Source organism: Equus przewalskii, chromosome 1 (assembly GCF_037783145.1).
Source record: "Equus przewalskii isolate Varuska chromosome 1, EquPr2, whole genome shotgun sequence".
In the NCBI taxonomy this organism is placed as follows: domain Eukaryota; kingdom Metazoa; phylum Chordata; class Mammalia; order Perissodactyla; family Equidae; genus Equus; species Equus przewalskii.
This window is the reverse complement of record NC_091831.1, coordinates 142,299,283-142,315,142: the sequence shown is the minus strand read 5'-3', so window position 1 is coordinate 142,315,142 and position 15,860 is coordinate 142,299,283. Positions and strand designations below refer to the sequence as shown.

General features: G+C 41.1%; 1 non-coding gene across 1 annotated transcript; it reads right to left on the bottom strand.

Moving 5' to 3' along the window:
• Positions 1 to 1,595: 1,595 nt before the first annotated feature.
• On the bottom strand, positions 1,596 to 1,667 carry TRNAE-CUC (transfer RNA glutamic acid (anticodon CUC)). The gene has a single exon. It is a non-coding gene; the product is annotated as a tRNA-Glu (tRNA).
• Positions 1,668 to 15,860: the final 14,193 nt, after the last annotated feature.

The following is a 15,860-nucleotide window of genomic DNA, read 5'->3' as shown; positions in this document are numbered from 1 at the left end:
TCTTCCCAGCCTTAGAGAGGTGAGCGTTCAGCCCCAACCCGGCTCAGACTTGACTAAGGCCATCCCTGGTAACCAACATAATGTATTGATGTAACATTTTGGGAGAAATGTCTATAATAAGTCAACATTTCCCAGGTTTCCCAAGTTCCATAGTATAGAAAATGTGTCTATTTGCAAGTATTATCTAATTTCATATACAAATGTGTAGTTAGAATTTCGTTTATAAAATGAGTTCCCATCATCAGCATGTGTCATTCAGTCAAATAAGATTATAGATGAGTCCAATATGCCTTGGAGGGTAAAAGTTCATTGAGACCTAGTTTACACTAACAAAATTGAAGTCAAGAAACAAGAGTAAAGAGGTGATTTCTTCTTTACCTCCTCAAAAAATGTTTCCGTTCTTTTTTTTCTAAAATTATTTGATAGTTGCCTAAATTCTCAAATTCTCTTGGTATGTGTAGCTATATTCAAAAACTTGTTTTCTCCAAAAATAAAATACTTTCAAAAAACATTTTCTAATGCCTTCTAAATGAAGGCCAAAAAAGAAAATAAAACCCAAAACACTATGTTTTGTTGGAGGAATGTTTCAAGTTTAATTCAATTACAGAATCTCATGATTCACAGCAACTTGGGGCTCATCTGATAGAAGCCTCTTTGAGTTACTGAATCCTAGCCCAGTGGAGATCAGCCCTTACTTGGCTCTTCTAATGACAAGAAGTATAAGACAGGGCATCTCATTTGTTTCCTGAAAGTTCTCATTGTTTAAAGTTCTGAGTATCATCTGCCTCCTTGAAATTCAGTTTTAGCTTTATATACTGGAGCTATACAAAATTTTCCTTTTTTACATGTCAGCTCTACCCACCACCTTCTACCTTGAGAGGAATTAAAGTTGTCAGGAGTGTACCTCTCAAGGAGTCATGAGCTATCTGAGTGAAAATATCCTATTGTGACAAAAAATAGGACAAGGTCATAGTCAGCACCAATAAGGTTTTGAGAACCCCTAAGTCTCCTCTGTTCCATATAGTAGTGACTAGCCATATGTGATTATTGAGTATTTGAAATATGGCTGTTCTGAATGAGATGTGATGTATGTATAAAGTACACAGCCAATTTTGAAGACTTGCATAAAAACAAGAATGCAAAATACGTCATTAATTTTCCATCTTGATTACACATTGAAAAGTAATATTTTGTATATATTGGATAAAAAGATACTTTCATTGAAATTAATATCACCCTTTTAAAAAATCTTTTTAAATGTAGTTACTTGGTTTTAGTGACATTAAGTTGATTCCAACCCCCAATGACCCTGTGTACAGCAGAGCAGAACCTGCCCGGTCTTTTTGTACCATCCTCTCATCTTCCAGCACTATATCACACAATGCTTCGCTGCTATTCATAGAGTTTTCATGGCCAATTTTCTTGGAAGTGGGTGAGCGGGTCCTTCTTCCTAGTCTGTCTTAGTCTGGAAACTCTGCTGAAACCTGTCCACCATGGGTGACCCTGCTGGTATTTGAAATACTGGTGACATAGCTTTCAGCATCACAGCAACATGGTAGCCACAGCTGTATAACAAGTGAGAGATGGTGGTGTGGTACCCTGACCAGGAAATGAACCTGGGCCCCAGCAGTGAGAGTGCCGAATCTTAACCACTAGACCACCAGGGCTGACTAACGTAGTTACTAGAGAATCTAAAATCATAGATCCTCTAGTCATACCACTTTCACCCAGAATTGATCACAACACTTACCAATATGTTATTGTATGTGCACGTGTGTGTGTCTAACACCTGTCTCTCCAGTCAAGTATGAACTCCATGCAGGAGGGAAATTCACCTCACTCATTTTTCTAGTCCCCATACTTAGCACAGTACCTAGCATGTAGTAGCTACAAAAAAGAAAATATTGTTGAATATTGAATGAATGGAGCTTAACATATCTATGGCCAATTTCCATTTTCTTAGAGAGTCCTCGAACATGGCTTTTGAGTTCTGTGTATTCAACTGAAGAGCCACATAAAAACTTCAGATTTGGTTGGACATGAGTGAGGACAAGGCCAAGACATGCTACAAAATGCAGAGAGCAAGGGATGCTGGCTGGTGGGATTAGGGAAGGCAGAAGTTGGCAGGGATAAAGCAGGGGCCAGGTTAGCCTTGCATTTGTCACATCTGTAAGTAGCTATTTGCTCTCAGAGCCGTGCTGTCCTATAAAAATAGAACATTAGCCGTATATGTGAGTTTATAGAAAGAGTCCCAGAGAGTATCTTTAAAGAAGTGGCATTAAAAGGAAGATCTGTAAGACTGGAAGGATTCATCAAGATAAAGACTGGGAGAAAGAATCTTTCAGCTCTGTTAAGGCATCAAAGTGAGAAAGAGTTTGGCCACATTCAGCTAAATGAAAAAAAGACCAATGTAATCAAAATGTGGGAATCAGGAGAAGAATGGATCAAGATGAGGTTGGAGAAGGAGTTAGGGGTCACATTAAAGAGTCCCGTAAATCATGTTAAGCAATTTGGATTTTAAGTAGACTGACTATCTATGGAAGGATTTTTAAGTTCGACAGTGACATGATGAAATCTATGGCTTCTGTTTTCTGTTTATGATCATTCTAACAGCCATGTGCAGAATGGGCATCCAGGGTCCAAGAAAGGAAGCAGGGAGACTGATGAGGCTCTTGTTGTCCAGGAAAGAGATGTAGGTATTTAGATTTGAGGTTAATGGGGCTGTAGACAGTGGATGAACTCAAAACAAAATCTATAGAACTTGGAATAGACAGGCTAGAGTATGTGATGAAAAACTAGAGATCAAGGATTGTTCCCTGGTTTCTGGCTTCAGCTTTTAGAAAGATGAAGATATACTCCCTGAGTGGAAGAAGGTAGATGAAGGAACAGCAGAGAGAAAGATCAAGAGTTACATTTAGAAAGTCCAAGAACTCTGTTCTTAGCAAGTTGTGCTCACTATGAGGAAAAGGTGTCAGGGAGGAGGTGGAGGTCAAGGCTATGTGAGAAGTAGCTACTAATAGTCATGACCCTCCTCACAGATGAGAATGAGCAATCCTCTGTCCCTCTACTGCATTAGTAACAGGAACTAAGGAGGCTGCTTCATCAAGGGTAGCAAACAGGATCTTAAAAAACATCACGGAGACTCCTTTGATGACCAAGGTTCTGCCCAGGAGTCAATCTGATTGGGTCTGAGGGCCTGCCTAACTTTATGACCAAGGGAATATGTGCTCACCTGAATGTATCAAGACTAAACCTGGAACCATCCAACGAGCTTTGTATTTACCTTCACAGCTCCTTCACAAATATTTATAAAAATGGTTGTGAATTCTGAATTTAACGCTGAAGAGGAAGCATGAAGTAAAAGTGGGAATACTGGAAATCATCTTACTCCTAAGCATGAGCCTCCTGGGACTTTAGAAAAACTAGAATATTTTGTGATTTCTCATTGGTAGGAAGAGTCAATTCCTGTTCAGGCATCCCTCGGATCCTTCCTAAATCTCCCACACCATAGCACATAAAGGAGACTCGATGTAAAGAGGACAAGTCTACTAACTGCTCAGGAAATCAAGTATGTCTAAGCCTGTTGTATCTTTCTTAGAGCCACAAAGAATGATCCATGGGAAGAAGGAAGATGCACAAGAACCCAACCAGATGGTGGTCCACAGAAGACCTTTGATGATTAAAATGGCAAGTACCACCCTGTACGCATAAGGAAATCCTCTTTGTGGGCCATTGTTTTGTCTGCCAAATCTGGGCGTAAAGGTGCCCCAACATATCTCTTCAGTTCCTCTCTGCTTTTGTCCTTCCTCAAATTCTTTAGTGAGATGCCAACCCCCAATCCAGATTGTCTTGTCTTCTGGACACAGAATTCTGCCTCTTCCCCCATACTTTCAGAAGACCTGCTCTCCCCCCGACACCCTCCTTCCACCTTACCTCACATTCTAGCCATAGGTATTACTCTAAAATCTCAGGATACTTATGCTGTTGTGTTTACTGCACGCTGTTAAAACTCCAGGTTATCTATGCTATCCATGTCCTGTACATTCACATCTCTTAAGTAAATTTCTTTTTTTATAAATGGAGATTCCAAATTGCCTATGAACAATTACAAAACATGTCAAGCACACCAAAAGGACTAGTCAAGTATGAAATAGTACAGAGGAAAAGTGTTTCAAAGGAGACAAACCGACCTAAATTCAGTTGCTTGTTCTGTATTGTTCGGATTTCACTAATGATTGTATTTGTTCCATCTTGTCAAGGTTGATTTGCCATTTATACAATCCATTGATCTGCAGACAAGAATTAATTGGGGAACCAACAACTTCTGTCAGAGTAAGGTGCTTAGGTGGAAAATACAGTTTTCTATTGCAGATCTTTGCTGATGTCTTCTAAAATAGAAATTCAGGAGGTAACAACACCAAAAAAAAGAAATAAAAGAAAAAGAAAATAACTCCATGCAAATCTAGGCTTGGGGGCCAGCCTGATGGTGTAGTGGTTAAGTTTACATGCTCCAATTCGCAGTCCGGTGTTTGCCGGTTTGGATCCTGGACAAAGACCTACACACCACTCATCAAGCCATGCTGTGGCAGCACCCCACATAGAAGAACTAGAAGGACTTACAACTAGGACACACAAATATGTACTGTGGCCATGAGAGAGAAAAAAAATATCTAAGCTTGACAAAAGGAATTTGAAAACTTATGCTTTCTTTACATTCCACATTGAGCTCACATACATTACACATTTAAAATGCTTCTTAAACATCTTTATTGGAATAATTTTCAGTAAAATTAAAATAAATCATTGCTCTTTAGTTGTGTACATGGCAAAAATAAAGAAGGGAAGATACTATAAACTATTTTAAAAATAGCCAGCCCTAGTGGTCTAGCGGTTAAGATTCAGCACTCTCACTGCAACAGCCCAGGTTCGTTTCCCGGTCAGGGAACCACAGGACTCATCTGTCAGTTGTCATACTGTGGTGGCTGCATATTGCTGCAATGCCACCAGTATTTCAAATACCGGTAGGGTCACTGTGGACAGGTTTCAGCGAAGTTTCCAGACTAAGACAGACTAGGAAGAAGGACTTGGCCACCCACTTCTGAAAAACTTGGCCATGAAAACCCCATCAATAGCAGTGGAGCATTGTCTGACGTAATGCCGGCAGATGAGAGGGTGGCACAAAACCACTGGGCAGGACTCTGCTCTGCTGTGCACAGGGTCACTACCAGGCTGAATCCACTCCAAGACACTAACAACCAGTGTTTAAAATAATCCTGGTTTCTAATCTGTTTTTAATAGCATAAGTCCATTTTTTCTACTACTCAGAGGCCAAAGGAAATAAATAAATGCCATTTTTCAGACGCTTATTTATTTACTTTTAATTTAACGCTTATCCAAGTTATATATACACGTAATAACAACTCAAGAGATAATGATTGAAAGCAGGATTTATCTTTCATCTCTTTACTTCAGTCCCCTTCCCAAAGAGCAATCTCGTTGCTAGTCAGGTTTCAGTCATTCCGAGGCTCACACCATACCTCTAGAGAGAGCTTACAACACATCTTGAGTTGTTCCATTTAGAAACTTTTTATTGACTTCCAAATATGGAAGATGAAGATGGGGTCACCTAGGCATCCTCTTTCTCCTCTCTTACTCCCAGCATTTGATGGTCAAATTTCTTTTCAAAATGTTTCCAATGTTTCTCTTTGTAGCTTTAAATGCTATTCTATTTCTTGTCCCACAGACTTGCCATGTATGTCTTGAGACCCTCTTTGTAAGATGAAGATATTTTTCTCCTACCTTTTCCTCCACCTTTTCTCCTTCTCTCTATATCCCTCCTTCAGTCACCTACATGGTGGCATTGCTGAGGTTGTTTACATTTACATTCTGTCCTGAAACCACAAGTAGATATACTTTGTTCACAAATTGATAAGAAACATTGAAAATAACAGCAAGAAAAATCTGTTTACATTACTATGATTATGTGTATTTTGCTCCTTGCCGTATTGAACAGCGTGCGTGGATTATGTTTCTTTCTTTGCAGGTCTCACCTCATGATCCCTGAGTAACTGGTAGGAAAAGTTCTAGCATCAAAGTTAAAAGCATTTTATTCCATTACAATCAATCAATTACATAAAATCAAGCAACATTCTCCTTTGCTTTGTAGTGGGACCATTATGCTCCTTCTCTTTTGTGTCTTTATTTTTCTTGGAGTTTCTAGTTTTATTTTTTATTTTAGTTTGCATTTTGGCCTTTAAGACATCACTAAGTAAGTCCAAGTTAACTTGTGAAGACATTTGTAAATTTTTGTACTCAAAATCTAAAGTCTCTTTTTATGTGTGGGGAATTTTCTACTGGATGAGTCTTTAGAGGTCAGAGCCCACGTTCCTCTATTGGAAGCTCAAAATGCCTACAACCCACTCTCCTCATCTCCTCTGCATCTAGGCTATGAGCAAGTTACCTGGGATTTGCCTATCAGATTTCCCTACTCAGGACTTTGAACTGAGAACTGGTGACTCAAACAAATGGAGACCATGGAGTATTTGCTCTGAGTGGTATGGTGGTGATGGTTTAAGCAGTTGGAGTATTGAGTTTCTGTGGATTGCAAGACAGTAGTGTGAGGGTCTAGCATCCAAGGCAAGGAGCAGCACTGAGACAAGCTGCCCTATGGCATTGGGAGTAGAGTCCCACCAGACTAAGTTGTGATCTAATTTTGACTGCTTTCTGGTTGCTGTTTAGCGACCCCTTCTCCTCCACTTTTCTCAATCTGATACTTCAACCTTGCCAATCATGAGATGTATATTTTCTGAGTCTTTGATATAGAAAAAGGCTTCTGTTCTGACATCCCACTTGAGTGGGCATGAAATTCTAGATTGAGCATCATTTTCCTCAAAACTTGAAGTTACTGCTCCATTGTTTTCTAGCATCCAAAGTTGCTTTTGAGAAGATTGATGTCAGTCATGTTCTTTTTCCTTTGTAGGTCTAAAAAATAATAATTTCTGGGGCTGGTCCTGTGGTGCAGTGGTTAAATTCAGTATGCTCCACTTTGGTGGCCCAGGTTCATGGGTTCAGATCTCAGGCACAGACCTACACCACTCGTCAGCCATACTGTGGTGGCGGCCCACATATCAAATAGAGAAGATTGGCAACAGATGTTAGCTCAGGGCTAATCTTCCTCAGCAATAATAATAATAACAATTTCTGAAAGGTTTGGCAGTCTTCTCTTCATCCCTGGTTTTCTGAATTCACAAAGCTATGTCTAGATAAGGGTTTCTTTCCATTGTTTCGAGTTAGCACTTAGCGTTCCCTTCCAATGGGAAGATTCCAGTGTTTTGGCTTTGGGAAAATCTTTTTTCTTACTGATTATTTATTTCCCTTTGTTTTGTTAATGCTTTCTTTCTAGGAAGTTTCTTAATCAAATATGAACTCCCTGGATGTTTCCTTTCCCTGTGTCTCTTATCTTTTCTTCAAATTATTTTCCATCTCTGCCTGTTTTCCTCTATTTTCTGAGAAATTTCTTAGATTTAATCCTTTCATTGACTTTTTTTTTACTTTGGCAATTGTTTTAATTAGCAGGAGGCTTTTCTCTTTTCTTATCTCTGAGTGTTTCTTTTTCATAGCATGCAAATACTTTCTTAAAAGTATATTTTATAAGCTCTCTGAGTTTGTTACTTTGGAAGGTTTGAAGCAATTTTCTTTCCTTTTATGAATTATTTCTTTTCTCCATAGCCTTTTGTTGGATTACATGGGTCCTGGTGGTTCCTCACTTGTTTTGAGCTTTTAGCTGTCCATTACTACTTACACAGAGTTAACAGGAATGGCGTTCCTTTGATATAGTGAAAGAAAAAACATCTTGCCAGGATAAAACACAATTTAGATTTGTAAGCTTTCCTATTTGCTGGCCATGAGAAGTCTGTGAAATTACAATTTATGTGTGATGAAACAGATGCTTCTCTGGACAAATGTTTTTTCATAAGAAACTCAACACAGTATGGTGGGATGAAGTCTATTGTGAAGCAGAACACAGAACACAGCAATCCAAAATATATCCCGAGCCAGGCCCCAGGCCCATGATTATAATGCTCATACTTTCGAAGGGTTGAGAATCACCTTCTCTTGCTGCTGACAGGTCTTCCCCTACTGCTTCTCTCTCTAGTTATAAATGACCTTTAATCTCTATCACTCACATATCAGCTACCAGAGGTAAGGAAACATTGTCTAGACCAGTGGTTTTTATTACCTTGTAGGTCACTGAATGCTTTGAGAATCTGGTAAGAACATCAGCTCTTTCCCCCAGAAAAATTCACATATCTAAAATTGCTTGCATCTAGTTATAAGGATTTCAACCTATTCATAGACCTTGTGACCCAGAAGCTAAACACTCTTTTGAAAGTTCCGTAAAGCCCAAGTTTTATAAATTGGGAGCCTATCCGATGGGCAACACAAATATTTAACTGTCAGAAAAGGTCCTGCTGCCAGCATTACTCTGAGAAGAGTGAGCAAAGAAGTCTGATAACAGCACTCTATCCAAAGATCTACTGATAGAGTTAAAAACAAACCAAATGTCTAGGGCACAAGAGGTAGAAATTCCAGTCTCCTCCCCTGACTGGAACTCCAAGCTATGTGGCGACGTGCTTCAAGATTAGTTCCTGGCCTGATTTTGGGCCTCTGGCCTGAGAATAAACCAGTTTTCCTGTCCAGTGACACAAGGGACATCTCTCTGGAAATGTGAACTCAGGGCTGGATTTGGTTCAAAGAAGAAGCCATGCAGGTGGGAAGCCAATTGCACAGAATCGCTGGGAGTCTGACCCAGCTCACTGTTCTCTCTGAACTCTTGTCCCTCTGAAGAGAATGTTCAACCTGGTCTATCTCCTACTCTTTGGATGCTGGGAGAAGGAGTCTTGTCGTTCACAAAGATGGAGCTTCACCATGGGGAATTGTATCCTGGTCAAGAGCCACTATTATCCTTACAGGTAACGTCAGGGGATGCAATTTCTCTTATTGGACAGAGCAGCAAGATGAGAACTTGATACTGAGTGTCTTTGCCCACTTTCCCTCCTACCTGGAGGAATGAGTTCTCTAAAAGCTACCTAATATTTACGTAATTAATACATCTTAACTTTGGTATGGAGAAGTACATCACCTTTGGAATTAACTCATTTAGGAGCAACCACTAACAAGCTATCAAAACACGTTTTGAATTGCTAATAAAATAGCCCATAAAACTTATGTGAAGATGTAAGTCCTAATTTCCCAGCACATACCGTGTTACAAAGGTGTTGGATAGCCCTGGTCAGCGCACAATGGCAGAGGCTGGGGGTCTCCAGGGAGTTATTTGGCTATGTTTTACCACCCTGCTTAGGGCTTGCGTGTGCCAGAACCAGGAGATGTTGACCTTTTATAATTGAGGTAGTCTCCCCAAAGGTCAGCCCTGACAGAAAATGCTGTAATTGCTGTGGCTGGAATCGCTGAATCCCAGGGCTACGTCAACTCAGAGGAGTGTTTGCTGCTTCCTCTCACTGCTCTGTGGACGGCAACTCTACTCAGGCCACCTGGGGTTTTTTGTGCCTATGAGGAAGATTGGCCCTGAGCTAACATCTCTTGCCAATCCTCCTCTTTTTGCTAGAGGAAGACTGTCACTGACTAACATCCGTGTCCATCTTCCCCTGCTTTATGTGGGATGCCGCCACAGTGTGGCTTGACTGGCAATGTTGGTCTGCACCTGGGATCTGAACCTGTGAACCCTGGGCTGCTGAAGCAGATTGTGCAAACTTAACCACTGCACCACGGGGCCGGCCCCATCTGGGGTTTTTATGTCACCAAATAGGAAAAAAAATTGGCCAAACACAACAGCCACCACTCCCTGAGGTCAGGGATTGCACCCTCTTCCATCATGGTGTCTGAAGTACTTAGCCCAGTGCCTAAAGTGTACTCAATATTTGTTCTCTCACTGACTCAATAAACAAATGAACACATGTTGTTATAATAAATAGCCATGAAATTCCAACATTTTCCAGGAGTTTTCCTAGAGAGGTATCAAATTTTACCATTTCCTGAAAACACCAGTGGCTCCAAGATGCCAGCACCTGAAAGCAAAACAGGGAGGTAAGACCCCCACAGCTGTATCCTGTGCTCCCCTTTGCGACAGAGAGCCTGTTCTGTGCCTTTATAACCAGCCCTCTCAATGCGTGTCATGATTCTCATTTTACACCTGGGGAAACTGAGTTTCAGAAAGATTAAAGAACTCTCCAAAAACCTACGCATAAGTTCGAATGGATCTGCGATTTGAGATCCCAAACTGTCTGAATCTGACATCTAAACATTTCTCCGCCACACAGCACTGAGACAGCTTTTTGAGTGATTTTTCCTTTCCCCAAATGCCTCTCCCTTCATCCACAGTTCCCATCACCTACAAAGATGGGAATGATGCCTCCATTAGGCTCCAGTCCAGACACAGCACAACATTTATCTAAATGTGGGCCCATATCCCTTTACTGCTAGCTCTTTCTTGAGTCAAATTTCCGCTAGGATGAACTTGTGTGACATGCTCTGGATTAGAACTAAGGCTAAGGGTGTAGAGCACAAAATAAATGCCTAAATTCACAGACAGCTAAAGTGTACAACACCACAGAGAATCTTGCGTTGCTAGGGCAATGGGAGAGCCCAATCCGGTGCAACTTCCAACAGCCTAATCCTAAATGTACCCAGTATCCTTCAGAGGTGGAAGTCCTGTGTCATGGGGAACACTCCTGACTCTACCTACGGAATTCCACAAATGCCCTTGAACAAGGTCAGAAGCCAAGATCAATAAAATGCCAAGGGGCAAGTACCCGATTCAGCCACTCATCCAGGAGGCTGCACAGCTCCAAGTGGAAGTGGGGTCCCCAGGTCAACTGTGGGTCCTGAAGGCTGCTGAGTGGCCCCAAGACTCAGCGAACCATCTCTCTCCAGAGGTGTGGGGTGCAGGTGTCTTACTCACAGGAAGATCTTCCCTCTGCCAGCATTCAGCAAAGTATAACAGGAAGTTGGGTGCTCCTGGGACGATGACTTATTAGCTCTCTTCCTCCCAGACTGGGATGATTTGGTGTGGTTCCAGTTCAACCCAAATGCACTTTACTAAACAGCATTTTTTTTCTGAAGATTGCCTATTCCTGTCTTTCACCTTCCTCACATGTGACAGGGAGAAATAAGATAATATATGTGCAATGCTTTGAGCTTCTTGGGAAAGCAGCGCTCTCTAAGTGCATGATATTAATAATAGCAATATTTCTGTTACCACGAAGACAGGCTGAGTCCATCTTTCACGTGTCCTTTTAAGTCATTTTCCCTGTGGCTGCCTCTTCTGGTAAAATGGTTCTGAATGAGCCAGACAAATCCCTAGTTTTAAAATACTCATTGGGGGAAACACTAGTTAGGATTCATATTATTTGGAAGGAGAATATTCCGACGTTTGTTTCTTGAAATGATAGGGCTCTAGTAGGTCAGGAATGAGACAGCAATCAACCGCCAGGTAATAGAGCTGTGAAAGAGGCAATTGGTGTGAAAAATAGAAATTCACAGAAGCCCTGCCCACCATGGTCAGAATTCCAGGTCCACTCCCTGCGAAGCAATGTGGCCGAGTGACAAGAAACGCCTTTCTTGGGAATCACGAAACACAAGTGTTCCTGCCTTAAGAAAGCTGACCAAAGTTCCTGAGCCAAGCAGCCAAGAAAACTCTGTTAGAAACAGACCTAAAACTACTATCCCCAACATTGGCAAAATACTGTGATGATGCTGCTGCTGATGGCCACCATTTATCAAAAGCCTGCCCCATACAGAGATAGAGCGAAACTCTTTATATTGCTTGTCTCATTTTATTTAATCCTCTAAACAAATCTACTTGGTTGATAGTATTATCTTTAAAATTCAGAGATGTTTAGTGCCTTACCCAAAGTCACACAGCAACAATTTAAAATTTGAAATTCAAGCTGAAAATAATATGCTATGGCTATTTAAGAGAAAAAGAAAGAAAAAAGTGAGACCTGCTCCTTTGCTGTGTCCCCAACCACTCATCTCCAGTATTCAAATGCATTTGGTGCTTTCTGTGCATATGTTAGGCACTATGAGGTTCTGGGAACACAGTGATAAATGTCTCCATCCTGCAGGAACAGGAACCTGTCCCAAATGATAATGTTAATGATAACGATAATGGCCAGGGGCGCAGAAGTGAGGTCTGTTTCCTGGTTTGTTGCTGGGACAACTAAGGAAGGGTAATCTGTGAGCCTGTGGTTTCCAAGCCTTTAGACCCTGTGTCTGGGCTTCCTCTCTCTCCCTCCAGCTCCTTCCTTCCCTGGGAGGCTGCAAACATGTCAGAAATACAATCAAAGAGTCGGGTGGAGCCTTGGGTTGTAAAGAGCACAACCCCCAGGTAACAGAGCTTCAGAGTACATTAAAGCTGGATTTAACCCTGGATCTACCACCTACTTGCTGTGTGACCACGAACAAGTCACAACGTCTCTCTGAGCCTTAGGTGTTCATATTTTAAATGGAGCTAATACTACACATTGCAGAGGGTGATTGAAAGCATTAAGTGAACTATTGTATTTAAAGGACCCGATATAAGGCTTGGCAGCTACAGGACTCTCAATTACGATAAATGCTCTTATGTCGTAAAAGCCAAGAGGAATGCTCAAAAACAACCAGTCTTTAAGAGTAAAACCTATTGGAGACTGGTGAAGTGCCAGCAGGACCATTCTAAACCTGTGAAATCTGTAATGTAACCTCCTTCCAGCATCCATACTTGTCCAAAACTCCTCTGCACAGGGAGATTGCTAGTAAAATGGAAACAAAAGAAATCATGAGGAAACCATCCATTCAGCGACCACATAAAGCCAATGTAAAACCACCCACTGTCCCCTACCACAACAGACTGGAGGGAACAGGGCAGGGGGCCGAGGGCAGCTGGAGGGCCCCTTATTAAACAGAGCTCTGATGAGAGGGTAGTCGTTCACAGGCTTCCCCCAGGGGTGCTCAGGGTTGTCCATCCTTTTCTATCAAACACTCACGTCATCAGTAGAGGATTGACACAGCATTCAGCATAATTAACCGCCTTCTAATTCATCCCAGGGCTGGGCCTTGTTCTTAGGAAACTGAGGATGAATTTGGTATTTTGCCTTAATGAGGGAAAACAAGTCTAAGTGTGAAAAAAACCTCTGACTTTCTTGTACAACTGGCAAGTGTATCTGGTTTTACTCTTTCACACCAACCACAGACCCTATTTTTCTTTCCTTGCTGAAGAATATCATTGTGAGGCAGACCAAATATGACAATTTAAATGGGTACTCCAGGGCGTAAGTAGCACAATGCCAAAAATTCTAGTGATCCTGGTTAATACAGACAGTCTGACCCCCAGCTGCAGGCCTTGGAAAGGGAAGCGTGCTGCCTAAACACAAAACCAATAAGACCTTTGTTATAAAGGATTCTGTCAAGTGTCTTTTTTTTGCCTTTTGTTACACTCAATCAGAAGTCTAAATATGAAAATTCTTTCCTGCTGTTCCCAGTTTGTTTTCCTTTTCATATGAAAAATTTGTCTCACTTCGTTTTTAAAAACAAGATACATAAACAAATAAAGTTAGTTATTTTAAGGTAGAGCTTTAAAATAACAACTGATGAAAAAGAAATGGAGCATACGGAAATAAGCATTGGCATAAATGGTAGCAATCTTAGGAAGTTCCACAAATACAACAAAGATGCTGCAGCTGATCCCTGGGTATCAACGGCCCTTCTTCCTTGCTGGCAAGGACCTGATTTGATCTTGTCGTCCACTCCTTCCTCTCATGATCTCGGTACATCCTAAATTACCCAAGCCAGTGATAGAGATTTCACTTTCCTTCACAGAGACAGGTTTAGAGGGGGGCATGGATGCCGCTCCTGGCCAATGAAATGTGAAGGGAGGCCCACTGGGAGTCTTCAAAGAAAGGTTTTAAAAATAATTAACAAGCCCAAGGGGTACCCTACTTTGTAACAATTTGTTATGTAAGATCTTTTTTTTTTTTCCTTATTTTTAAGGCTGCTGAGTTAGAGGTTTCTTATTTGTCACTGAAAACATTCAAATTGATAAATGATAACTGCTCAACTCTTTTCTAATCTCCTCCACGGAAAATGCTGTCAGAATCAATTTAACACTATCACAAGGAAATTTGTGTAGCAGTCACCTGTTACAACTGCTCAGCATCCATTCCCCTTTCTTAGTAAGAGTAAGCAGTGCTTCTTGAACTTGAACACGCAGATAAGTCATCTGGGGGTCTTGTGGAAACACACATTCTGATTCAGTAGGTCCAGGGTGGGACCTCAGATTCTGCATTTCTCCTTGGCGATGCTTATTATGATGCTCCATGGACCACTCTTTGCATATCAAGGGTCTACATCTCCCTTGGGAAAATCAGTTTTGATCCATACTCTGTAATATTTAGGTGAAATTAGCTTAAATAGTCAAGAAATTCCATTCCTGGGCTATAGTTATGGGTTTATAGATGGGCAGGTCACCCAATATGAGCCAATGAGATGTGAAATGTTTGCTGGGAGCTATTGAAAAAGAAGCTTCTTTACTCTCCAAGAAAGCTACTGAAAGAGGTTTTGTTTTTTGTTTTTTGTTTTGGATGATGTGGTACAAGGAAGTGGTGGTTGGAATTGTGCATTTCTGCTACAACGAGTGGAGCCACATGTGGATAAAGCTCACCCACTGAAGAGGGCAGAACTGAGAGAAACACAGAGACATGGAGCCCTTGGGGATGAAATTGTAAACCTCTGGGTCAAATGCATCTACTGTTAGAAATACTCCTGGATTTTCCAGTGATATGATCCAGTAAAGTCGTTTTCCCCCTTGCTTAGGACATTTGGTGTGGGTTTTCTATGACTTGCAATTAAAATAGTCTTAAGTGGTGAAATTAGAGTCAATGGTTTAGACTAGAGCAGGGGTTGTCAAGCTATAGCCAGAAATCTGTGTTTGTATGATTCTGGAGCTAAGAATTTACCTTTTTCAAAGAAGGAAGGGAAAGAAAGAAGGAAGGAGGGGAGAAAGAAAGAAAGAAAAGGAGAAAGAGGAACATAGACAAAAAGTGGCTCCAAGGCAGGGATCAGTAAGTTTTGTCTGCAAAGACCCAGATAGTAAATATTTCAGGCTCTATAGGCCATACATTCACTGTTCCAACTACTCAACTCTGCTGTAGTGGCTGAAAGCTGCCACAGACAATTCATAAGTGAATGAACATGGCTGTGTACCAATAAAACTTTATTTATAAAAACAGGAAGCAGGCCAAACTTTGCCCATGGGCCATAGTTGCCTAATCCTGCTTTGGGGCCACACTTCCTTTTGATCCAAAAATTAAAAAAAGGAAAAGAAAAAGAACCTGATCAAATGCCTTATTCAGTAAACTTGTTTATGAAAGATTTTTGGATGTTTTAAATTAAATCAGTTTCTTTCTCAAGGCCTGGTGAACATTTATGATCAATGGTGATATTATAAAAGGATGAGTCAAAGATCTTTAAGAAGCTCAAGAAGGAGTGACCAAGCTTTTAAGCAGTGACTGCATCTGTAATCAGTGCAGTCTTTCAGAGATCTCCTTTGAGCTTCTCTATAGACAGATGAGCTCTGGCAGGTTTGTATAACCCAGGTTTCCCAGGCCCACCAGTCTGTAGATATGAATGGCTAACAGTTAGAAACTCAACACAGGATTTTTCAGGCTTCACCTCACCCTACTTATTCTGTGGGAAATTTGTCTCCCTTCAAATCCTTAAATGATTCTTATAGCTGTAACCTCTGCAGGCTCTGAATGTCAGTCTTCATGGCTATATTTCCAAAAGTTCTTATCTTTTCAGCTCCA